At 44.1% G+C, this 12,419-nt stretch overlaps 1 pseudogene; it reads right to left on the bottom strand.

The window, feature by feature from the left end:
* Positions 1 to 5,126: 5,126 nt before the first annotated feature.
* On the bottom strand, positions 5,127 to 7,183 carry LOC129038895 (bifunctional phosphoribosylaminoimidazole carboxylase/phosphoribosylaminoimidazole succinocarboxamide synthetase-like; annotated as a pseudogene).
* Positions 7,184 to 12,419: the final 5,236 nt, after the last annotated feature.

The raw sequence follows: 12,419 nt of genomic DNA, 5'->3' as shown, positions 1-12,419 counted from the left end.
TTTCTGTGCATATCTTTATTTCTTCTAATAGTTGCTTTGTTTTCCAAAGCACACATTACATTATTTCTTTCTTTTTTTTGTATTTGAGATGGAGTCTCGCTTTGTCGCCCAGGCTGGAGCGCAGTGGCCCAATCTCGGCTCACTGCAAGCTCTGCCTCCCGGGTTCATGCCATTCTTCTGCCTCAGCCTCCCAAGTAGCTGGGACTAAAGGCGCCCATCACCACGCCTGGCTAATTTTTTTGTATTTTTAGTAGAGATGGGGTTTCACCATGTTAGCCAGGATGGTCTCGATCTCCTGACCTCGTGATCTGCCTGCCTTGGCCTCCCAAAGTGCTGGGATTACAGGCGTGAGCCACTGCCCCTTGGCGATTTATTTCTTTATTTTATTTATTTATTTATTTATTTTGAGATGGAGTCTCACTGTGTCGCCCAGGCTGGAGTGCAATGGCAGGATCTCGGCTCAGTGCAACCTCCGCCTCCCCGGTTCAAGCGATTCTCCTGGCTCAGCCTCCTGAGTGCCGGGGCTACAGGTACACGCCACCATGTCTGGCTAATTTTTGTATTTTTTAGTAAAGACGGGGTTTCGCCATTTTGGCCAGGTTGGTCTCAAACTCCTGAGAGTGGTCCTGAGAGTCTCAAACTCCGGGTGTGGTCCACCCGGTTTGGCCTCCCAAAGTGCTGGGATTACAGGCGTGAGCCACTGGGCCCAGAGTACTTTTTTTTTTTTTTTTTGAGACAGTCTTGCTCTATTACCGAGGCTGGAGTGCAGTGGTGTGATCTTGGCTCACTGCAACATCCAACACCCAGGTTCAAGCGATTCTCTTGCCTCAGCCTCCTAGGTAGCTGGGACTATAGGCACACACCAGCAAGCCTGGGTAATTTTTGTATTTTTTAGTAGAGATGGGTTTTCACCACGTGGACCAGGCAGGTCTTGAACTCCTAACCTCAAGTGATCTACCACTGTTGGCCTCCCAAAGTGCTGGGACTACAGGTGTGAGCCATCATGCCTGGCCAACATTACATATTTTACTGATACTTCACCCTAGTGTTAGATATTTAGATTGCTTTTAGTTCCCTACTTCTACAAACTGCTGTGATGAGTATCCTCTATGGGCATATGGCAACATTTCTCAGATAATTTTCTCAGAGTTTGCTTTCTGTGATGCGGGGTATGTTTATGGTTTTCATACCCAATTTTACTAAATATGAGTACATTGAGCACCAGAATGTCTGTACCAGTCTTCATTTCTGCCAAAAATGCATTGTGTCAGTTTCTTCCCATTCTCAAAATTTTCATATACCCAGTTTGTTTGGTCAGTCTGTATGAATAAAACAGTATCTTATTTTGCTATTTTTCACTCTTTTTCTCATCCCCATTTCCTAAATCAAATCAGTTTTCAGGCATTGCCAGGGTTTTGGTTCTTGCACAGATTTTTCTTGAGTTGCCTTTTCTTTTCCGTACCTACTACCACTTTCTTAGGTCAGGCTCTTGACACTCATTTTGAATGTAGCAATTGATGTTTTGATCTGTTTTCTCTGCCTCCATATTTAGCCCCATCATAACTCTATTTCACATTGCCACCAAATCTGATTGTGAAATCCCCTTAAATCATTCAGTGGCACTGATATCCGAGCCTTACAGGATAAAATCTAACCTCCTCAGCATCATGCTATATTGAAATTATTTCAATACCCACTTACCTTCCAATGGCTTCAAAGCACAGAGACAGGAACCCTGTCTAATCATTTTTGCAGCCTGGCACGTAACATGATTTCTCTCAAAAGCACTCACTTTATCTCTCGAACTGAATCCTTGCTCTTTTTCTTCTTGCCTGCTTTGTGCTTCCACCACATCAACTCTGCTGGCCTGGGCCATTTTTGCTGGTGTCCTTTTCAAGACAACAAAGGATGGCTCAATCTGGTCCACGGGAAGCAGCTGCCTTTGATCCTCTTTTCATGGACGTGTAACCTCTTCTCACGGAAGACACTTCTTGCTTGTGGGAGCTAGGGTAGCTAGCCAGCGTTTTGCCTTAGGACTAGTTAGGCATGGGTCAGTTACCAGCCTCCTCATTCCCAAATTCTAGAGGACACGGGGCAAGCTCTCTGAGTGGTACTTCTGAAGCTCTCTACACTTGTCTTTATCAAATCTCTACCAGTGATCAAGCTTCCCTTTTATACCCACAAGGTGGGCAATGAGCTAAAGCTTGTCTTACCTACTATCGTTTTTTAAAAAATAGATTTTATTTGTGTGTGTGTGTGTTTTTTTTTTTTTTTTGACGGAGTCTTGCTCTGTCACCCAGGCTGGAGTGCAGTGGCACGATCTTGGCTCACTGCAGCCTCTACCTCCCGGGTTCAAGCAATTCTCCTGCCTCAGCCTCCCGAGTAGCTGGGATTACAGGCATACGCCACCAAACCTGGCTAATTTTTTAGTAGAGACGGTGTTTCACCATGTTAGCCAGGATGGTCTCGATCTCCTGACCTCATGATCTGCCCGCCTCGGCCTCCCAACGTGCTGGGATTACAAGTGTGAGCCACCGCGCCCAGCCTCTTTTTTTTTTTTTTTTTTAGACTGAGTCTTGCTCCATCACCCAGGCTGGAGTGCAGTGGCACAGTCATAGCTCACTGTAGCTTTGAACTCTTGAGCAGAAGAGATTCTCCTGCCTCTACCTCCCAATTAGCTGGAACTATAGGTACATGCCATCTCACTTGAATAATTTTTTATTTTGTTTTTATTTTTATGAGAAGGAGTCTCAGTCTGTCACCCAGGCTGGAGTGCAGTGGTGCAATCTCAGCTCACTGCAGCCTCCGCCTCCTGGGTTCAAATGATTCTCATGTCTTAGCCTCCTGAATAGCTGGGAGGCGTGTGCCACCATGCCCAGCTATTTTTTTTTTTTTTTTTGGTATTTTTAGTAGAGATGAAGTTTTGCCATGTTAGTCAGGCTGGTCTGGAATTCCTGGCCTCAAGTGATCTGCCTGCCTCAGCCTCCCAAAGTGTTGGGATTACAGGTGTGAACCACCACTCCCGGCCAAAGATTGAACATCTGACCATAGGGTTTTTTTGTTGTTGTTTTTTGTTTTTTAATTTTCTAAATCCTTTTAGTTGCTCTAGACAAACCAGTATAAGATAGAAACTTAAGTAGTACACATGAGTTTTATAATTTATCTGTCTCTGGCAGATAGCTAAACATAGCACATCAGATCATAACACAATGTGAGGGAAATACAGTGTACAATGACATTTGCTTCTATTCTGGAGCTTACAATTCAACAGAGAAAGAATTACTTGTAGTCATTGTGGTCACAAAAGGTTTCATGGAGGCAGTGAAGATAAAGTTCTACTAATACATAGTTTTTAATTTTAAAAATGTAAGCCTTCAAAGAACTAAAGTTAGCAATGTGTGGCAGTCCAAAAATTATGAGGAAAATGAATTCCCTTCATGGTCATATCAGCAATTCTTTTTTTTTTTTTCTGAGATGGAGTCTCGCTCTGTTGTCCAAGCTGGAGTGCAGTGGCACGACCTTGGCTCACTGCAATCTCTGCTTCCCAGATTCAAGCGATTCTCCTACCTCAGCCTCCTGAGTAGCTGGGATTACAGGCATGCGCCACCATGCTTGGCTTATTTTTGTATTTTCTTTCTTTTTTTTTTTTTTTTTTTTTGAGATGGAGTCTCTGTTGCCCAGGCTGGAGTGCAGTGGAGTGATCTCAGCTCACTGCAGCCTCCGCCTCCCAGGTTCAAGTGATTCTCCTGCCTCAGCTTCCCGAGTAGCTGGGACTACAGGTGCCCACCACCACGTCTGGCTAATTTTTTTTTTTTTGTATTTTTAATAGAGACAGGGTTTCACCATGTTGGCCAGGATGGTCTCAATCTCTTGACCTCGTGATCTGCCTGCCTCGACCTCCCAAAGTGCTGGGATTGCAGGTGTGAGCCACTGCTCTTGGCCTATTTTTGTATTTTCAGTAGAGCTGGGGTTTCACCATGTTGGCCAGGCTGGTCTCGAACTCCTGACCTCAGGTGATCCACCCAACTCGGCCTCCCAAAGTGCTGAGATTACAGGCGTGAGCTACTATGCCCCACCCACATCAGCAATTCTTAATTTACAAACCATGGATCGGCTTCAGGAGAACCCAAGAACCAATGAAATATGTTGGTAAATTTTATGTGTGCAATGTTCTCCAGAGAGAGTCAACAACATATGTTTTCAAAGAAGTCTGTGGTGCAAAATAGGTAAGAGTATATTATGTTAGAAGTCCTTGGGCAATCAACTTGGAAAAGGCTGGATTGAGAATGGGGACTGGTATAGATCAGGATAATGTTGAATTTGATCCTCACTTGAGGCTTTTGTACAGAGGATGAGAAGACAGGGTAAACTCAAGAGATAATCAGAAATTAAAATCAATATGACTTGGTGATGAGTGAGATGTGAAAGGTCAGAGAAAAACATCAAGGATGAAATCAAGCTTCTGACTTGCAACAGTGAGTATACCGAGAGTTATAGGCTAGATGGAAGATTGATAAAATTGGGAGCATTCTGGTTTTTATGGGAATGGCCATGCGATGTACAGGGAGAAATGGACAGTTGAAAATAAGAATCTAGCCAGGCACAGTGGCTCACTCCTGTAATCCCAGCACTTTGGGAGGCTAAGGTGAGAGAACTGCTTGAGTCCAGGAGCAGGAGGCAACCGTGAGCCAGGATTATGCCACTGCACTCCAGCCTGGGTGACAGTGAAACCCTGACTCAAAACAAACAAACACCACCAAAAATAAAAAAAGAAACCAAGTCTAGAGGCACATGGCTGGGAGTCAGTAATGCTAGTTGTAGCTGAGAGAGTTAAGATCATCCAATCAGTATTAAGGAAGAAACTCAATACTAGAGACCATTAATACTTAAGAAAAACGGGTAAAATCAGAGGAATGATAAAGACTGGCTGAAAAATGTTGGTGTCTAGCTCAAGAAAGGATGGGTTAGGTGGTCATATTTATTAATATGGATCTAGGGAAGCATTCATTCACTAATAAGTTTTACTTGTGTTCTCTAATTTAAAATCACCTTTTCATCTTGATTTTCCTGCAGCTAAATTAGAAATTTACAGTTTCCCTCCCCTAAAAATTGAATGATGTTCTTTCTTATAAATTACATTATCTGATTTTCTTGTCAGCCAGCTTCAAAGAAATCCATGTGTTCAAAAATGCCTGCTTGCAATTTGCCCCATACAAATGGTTGTTTAATCCAAATACTGAGCCGCAAACTGAGCTAATCCTTCTGGAGAAAGGATGGTTGAACAGCCAAGACCACTAGGTACTCAAAGAGAGACCACACATCCTGAGCTCCCCAGTCTGGTGTGAGGGGAGGACAGCTGATAACTGGATATGCAGTGTTCCCAGACATCACTGGTCCCAAACCATTGCTTCTGCCTGCCACTGCCACAAGTACAATAGCAATGCCATCCCCTTCACACGCAGCTTTAATTTTTAGGGTTTCATTTGGTCCTCTGTGTGTGGATAGTTTACATGGAGTGCCAACATTTCCACAGGCCTTGATGTTTTCACAGTGACCAAGATCAGAAGTAGAGCTCATCAATACTACAACCGTGCACTAACTTTCTGATTTCAAAAGCAACTTGACTATCTCTGCAACCCACTCAAAGCTTTTCTTTTCTTTTTCTTTTTCTTTTTTTTTTTTTTTTTTTGAGACGGGGTCTCACTCTGTCGCCCAGGCTGGAGTGCAGTGATGCGATCTTGGCTCACTGCAAGCTCTGCCTCCCGGGTTCAAGCGATTCTCTTGCCTCAGCCTCCTGAGTAGCTGGGACTACAGGCGTGCGCCACCTCGCCCAGCTAATTTTTGTATTTTTAGTAGAGACAGGGTTTCACCATGTTGGCCAGGCTGCTCTCGAGCTCCTGACCTCGGGTGATCTGCCTGCCTCGGCCTCCCAAAGTGCTGGGATTACAGGCATGAGTCACTGTGCCTGGCCTCAAAGCTTTTCTTTACCATTTGGAGCCCTTCAGGAGTTACTTCTTTGAGCTCCCAATAAGACTGTTTGTCTTTCTGTTGGCCTGAATCTCGTAATGGCCAGTTTCCAGGAATCATCAGCAAGAACAATTTCTTTGGTGATTATATCAACACCAAATTCAATCTTCATATCAACCAGTGTATAGTTCTGGGGTAACCAGGATTTCTCCAGTATTTCAAAAATAACCTGTGTAGCATGACTCATGATATCCCCTTCAGTTTGGCCTATAACAAGTCCAATAAAGCAAAATTTTGCAGCAATCAACTGTTCCTCAGATCACTGTGGGTCATTATTGGCATCATCCTTGAAAAACATCTCCACTTTAGATGGATAAAACTTATATCCTTCCTTGCCACTGGGATTTATTTCTTTTGAGAAATGAACCAGTTGCTATTCTGCAAACCCATTCAATTGGAACCACTTCACACTAGGGTGCAATGAAAGCTGTCTCCCCACATTTTCTGGTGAAAACAGTTTTAATATCTGCTTCCTGTAACAACTGAAAACTACCCTTCCAGGTGATTTTTTCTAGCTGCATTAACCACTGTAATTGGGTCCTTGGACTTCAGGAGGACTTTTCCTGGACCATCTAACAATCTGTAGACTTCTTTTGTTTTACCTTCATACAGTTTTTGTTTTGTTTTGAGACAGAGTCTCGCTCTTGTTGCCCATGCTGGAGTGCAATGCCACAATCTTGGCTTACTGCAACTTCTGCCTCCCGGGTTCCAGTGATTCTCTTGTCTCAGCCTCCCAAGTAGCTGGGACTACAGGTGCCCGCCATCATGCCCAGCTAATTTGTATTTATTTTTTTGAGACAGAGTTTTGCTCTTGTTGCATAGGCAGGAGTGCAATGGCACAATCTTGGCTAACTGAAACCTCTGCCTTTCGGGTTCAAATGATTCTCCTGCCTCAGCCTCCTGAGTAGCTGGAATTACAGGCGTCTGCCACCACGCTCAGCTAATTTTTATATTTTTTGTAGAGACAGGGTTTCGCCATGTTGGCCAGGCTGGTCTTGAACTCCTGACCTCAGGTGATCCGCCCAGCTCGGCATCACAAAGTGCTGGGATTACAGGCGTGAGCCACCACGCCCTGCCTCATACAGTTTTTTTTCATGTTCAGTACCTCAGGTGTCGCCATTATCCTGAGTGGGCTGAGGGCTGCGACTGTGCTGGGAAGAGAGCAACCATACGTATTTTGACCTAGTGCCTGTCCTTTTAACTTAACATTTGGGTCCCCCTCTGTCTCCCTATTTTCTGTTAAGATCTCTCACAGTTTTGCAAATTTGGTAAAATTCCTCATTTCAGGGGTTAATCCCATTTTTGGCCACTAGGTAGAGCTAGAATCTTATTTATGGTGATTCTTAAGCTTGCTATTTTTCAGCGTCTTATTTAGGAGGCAAAGAAGCCTTTGTCTTAGAATTTTTAGGACACTTTTTCAGAGCAGTCTTCATCATAAACTCCTCCAGAGATCATCAAATACGTAAAAGGAAAAGAGAAAAGGGAAGAACTTCCAAGTTCATTTACCAATCATCTTTCAGCATAATAACCATCATTTACATGAGGACAAACCTCATTAACTGTGGGAGTCTGGGTACAGTTAGCCTCCTTCTGCAGTTGGTCTAAGATCCTTTAAGGTACTTTGTAGCCAAAGTCAAGAACACTTCATTTTCTTTACCAGGGCCTAAACTGATTGATTGCACCCTTATTATATTTTATTTTATTTTATTTTGAGATGGAGTCTTGCTCTGTCACCCAGGCTGGAGAGCAATGGCATGATCTCGGTTCATTGCAACATCTGCTTCCCGGGTTCAAGTGATTCTTCCACCTCAGCCTCCCGAATACCTGGGACTACGGGCACGTGCCACCACACCCAGCTAATTTTTTGTATTTTTAGTAGAGACAGGGTTTTACCATGCTGGCCAGGCTGGTCTCGAACTCCTGACCTCGAGTGATCCACCCGCCTCGGCTTCCCAAAGTACTGGGATTATAGGCGTGAGCTACCATGCCTGGCCGATTGCATCTTTTAAAGTTGCAGTGAGTGTAAGACTAGAAGTTTATAAACAGATATTATTCAGTTGAGTTTTTTTGGTGAAGGTCCTTTTTTTGCTACTCAAGATGTTATTAAGTAATAATCACATGTTACTCACATTGGTTTCTCAGTCATCTGCCTTTTGCTAATGTGGTTTTAAAACTTAATTTGAATTGTTTAAGAACTTAAAAAGTTGAAGACCCTGTCCCTTCTTTGGAGAGGTAGCTCTGTAGAAAGAGAGGTTGGCTGATGATCATGTTTTAAAGATACAGCCTGGTTGTAGGTCTTTTGAGGATGAGCAGATTGCTTCCCTTTTTCATACCTGAGCTACTGATAACAAGTTATCTCTTGTTCAGGGCATTAATATACTGCTTTTCTTCATGCTTCAATAGAACATTACAAAGTAGTCAGTAGTATAATGATACAGAACAAGATAAAGCTTTTTTTTCTTTCTTTTTTTTTTTTTTTTTTTTGAGACGGAGTCTCGCTCTGTCACCCAGGCTGGAGTGCAGAGGCATGATCTTGGCTCACTGCAATCTCTGCCCCCCGGGTTCAAGTGATTCTCCTGCCTCAGCCTCCTGAGTAGCTGGGATTACAGGTGTGCACCACCATTCCCTGCTAATTTTTGTATTTTTAGTAGAGACAGGGTTTCACCATGTTGGTCAGGCTGGTCTCGAACTCCTGACCCCATGATTTGCCTGCCTTAGCCTCCCAAAGTGCTGGGATTACAGGCGTGAGCCACCGCACCCGGCCAGAAGATAAAGATTTTGAAGAAAATTTAATTTCCTCATTTCTCCTACCCTCTACCCTGTGGATTGTAAGTTGTAGAAGTTCTTTTTTGGAAGGGAATGGCTCAATACTTGAGTGCCATGCTCTCCTAGTTGTCATTTATCAAATTATTATTCTCATATATAGGAAGAATTGTCACATTTTTTCTCATATATAGGAAGAACAGCCATGAGTCAGCTTGCTGAGTCTGATTGGTCCAAGGGCTTCCTGGCACACTGAACCCCAGCCATGCGGAACCCCAGCTCTGTAGAAGAGGAGCAGCTATCACAGCAGTTTGAATAATTGCAGACAAAGGTGAAGCAAGAAGAGAACAATATCAACAACTAGCAATGATAAAAAAACAACCTAAATTTACCTGTAACTTTTTTTCTTTTTTTTTCATGGAGTTTCGCTCTCATTGTCCAGGCTGGAGTGCAATGGCACTATCTTGGCTCACTGCAACCTCTGCCTCCCAGGTTCAAGCGATTCTCTTGCCTCAGCCTCCCGAGTAGCTGGGATTACAGGTGCCCACCACCATGCCTAGCTAATTTTTGTATTTTTAGTAGAGATGGGTTTTTGTCATGTTGGCCAGGCTGGTCTCAAACTCCTGACCTCAGGGGATCTGCCTGCCTCAGCCTCCCACAGTGCTGGGATTACAGGCATGAGCCTGGCCTACCTGGCACCTTTATGACCCTGGGAAGTTTTGCAGGTTTATTATCTGTTAAATGCATATCTGTTAAGCTTTTTCTGTTATTAAAATGTATTCCAAGATTTCTATTTTTTTTTTTTTTTTTTTTTGAGAATAAGTCTTGCTCTGTCACCCAGGCTGGAGTGCAGTGGCGCGATCTCAGTTTACTGCAAACTCTGCCTCCCAGTTCAAGCAATTCTCCCGCCTCCACCTCCTGGGTAAGTGGGATTACAGGCGCCCACCACCATGCCCGGCTAATTTTTTTATTTTTAGTAGAGATGGGGTTTCATCATGTTGGCCAGGTTGGCCTCAAACTCCTGATCTCAGGTAATCCACCCACCTCGGCCTCCCAGAATGCTTGGATTATAGGCATGAGCCACGATGCCCAGGCTTAATGCTGTATTTTTTAATACACACACAGTACAGAAGGATATAAGATGACAAGTAAAATACCCCTTCTTAACCTACTCTCAAGCTTTTTTCCTTTCCATATCTGGGCATAGAATTTGAACTCATTCTTTTTTTTTTTTTTTTTTTTGATATGGAGTCTTGCTCTGTCGCCCAGGCTGGAGTGCAGTGGCGCAATCTTGGCTCACTGCAAGCTCCACCTCTGGAGTTCACACCATTCTCCTGCCTCAGCCTCCCGAGTAGCTGGGACTACAGGTGCCTGCCACTACGCCCAGCTAATTTTTTTGTATTTTTAGTAGAGACGAGGTTTCACCGTGTTAGCCAGGATGGTCTTGATCTCCTGACCTCATGATCCGCCTGCCTTGGCCTCCCAAAGTGCTGGGATTACAAGAGTGAGCCACCGTGCCCAGCAGAACTCATTCTTTTTTAAAAAAAAATTAATTTTTGTTTTACTTTCTATAACAAAATATTTCAGACAAAGATAGAGGGACCAGTGTAATGAACTTAATTTACCTATTATTTAGCTTCACCTGTTAACAATAATCTTGTTTTTATCATATTTCCCATATCCAGATTGAAGCAAATTCTAGACATCACATCATTTTTTACAAATTAAAATTATTATTATTATTGTTTTTATAGAGATGAGGGTCTCACTATGTTGCCCAGGCTGGTCCCAAACTCCTGGGCTCAAGTAATCCTCCTATCTTGGCCACCCAAAGTGCTGGGATTATAGGCATGAGCCACTGCATCTGACCCACATAATTTCATTTGTAAGTATTTTATAATTATTCAGTTTTTATTAATAGATTTTAGGTTTTAGAAGTTCTTTTTAAGTTTGTTTACAACAAAATCTTTATTCAAAAACTGTAAAAGGTTATAATTATTACAGTCTGACAAAGAGCAAATAAAGGCAAATAAAAAGTTCTCAGAATGTAGTTTCCTTCTTTTAAAATATGTAACTGTTTTCTTGGGATTCAATTGCACATTGAAGTGTTTAGCCAGCCTGCTTCCATGCCCAGCAGTTAAGCCAGCACAGAAGGTCAAGTGTGAGCATGGTGACTCATGCCTGTAATCCCAGCACTGTGCGAGGCTGAGGTGGGAGGATTGCTTGAGTCCAGGAGTTTGAGACCAGCCTGGGCAACTTAGTGGGACCCTATTTCTACAAAAACTAAAAAAAAAAAAAAAAAAAAGCACAGTGTGATAGCATGCGCCTATAATCCCAGCTACTCGGGAGGCTGAGGTGGGAGGATTGCTTGAGCCCTGAAATGCAAGGCTGCAGTGAGCTATGATCGGTTGCCTGTGGGCCCTGCCCAAGCCTCAGCCCAGCTAGAAGTATGAGGCTTTAAGGAGGTCTGTGTGTACAAATGATAGACTCACACCATCTGATGTCCACCCATCTGGAATACATCCCCTCAACAAAGCCTTGTCCTGGGGCAGCAGGCAGGCTGCAACCTGTCATTCAAGAGTGGCTGGCCTTTCCTGCAGGAGGGTGGGAGGGCCTAAGCTGCCCTCCTGTGGCTTCAGGCATCTGGGATGAAGTGGTCCATGATGTGGTGGCGATGGGTCAGGGAAAACTTTTTGACTATGTGCTCATAGATCACAGTGGGGGTGATGATCAGGGTGACAATGTTCCTGGCTGTGGCCAGAATCTCTGAGATCTCTTTCAGCCCAATGACACTCTGCACAGTGCTTGTTAAACGTTCTTGAACCTGGCACACATGGTGGTTGGTGAAGAGTCCATGAGGACCACAGAGCTCCCTTTGACCACAGGGAAGACCTTTCCCTTCTTGATGATGAAGCCACCATGGCCTGTGCTGTCCTTGTACATGGTGACAATCCACTGGACTATCCTGTCCTGAATGACCATAACAATCTTCTTGGCCAATTCCCTCTCTTATCTGCCAGATGGGCTTTTTCCATGTTCCACTTGGCACAGTCATGCCCATCAATCTGTAGGATTTGGTCCCCAAAGCACAGCAGCATGAGGGATGCAGTGGTGTTGGCCTGGACCACCTGCACAAAGAGCCCCTTGGTGGTGGTCTGCAGCTGCAGCCCAGTCTTGCCATGTTTGTCTTTGCACAGGTGGATGTTGTGCATCTGGGGCTTGATCTCACACCACATGCCCAGGCTGTTCCTCCACCTCCTGGACTGGCTAGGAAACTGAGACAGTAGTCTGCAGACACCAGGGGTGCAGGGGGTCAGCCTGGCCTATGGGACCTAGTGCTTCAGAGGTTATTGGGAAGCAGGGGTAAGGGTGGGGAAAGGAGGACAGAGCGGTTCCTGGGCCCAATTCCATTCTCAGACCACACACACTTCACTGAAAAGTTTTAAATTAAAAAAAAAAAAATGAGCAGATAGTACCATTCCATACTACATAATCCCAGTTTCCCCTGTGAATAACATCCCATATTATTTATTTATTTTTTTGTCACCCAGGCTGGAGTGCAATGGTGTGATCTCGGCTCACTACAACCTTCGCCTCCCGGGTTCAAGTGATTCTCCCACCTCAGCCTC

Source organism: Pongo pygmaeus, chromosome 5 (genome assembly GCF_028885625.2).
Source record: "Pongo pygmaeus isolate AG05252 chromosome 5, NHGRI_mPonPyg2-v2.0_pri, whole genome shotgun sequence".
Lineage (NCBI taxonomy): Eukaryota > Metazoa > Chordata > Mammalia > Primates > Hominidae > Pongo > Pongo pygmaeus.
Note: the sequence above shows the minus strand (reverse complement) of the source record. Positions and strands in the feature narration are given on the sequence as shown.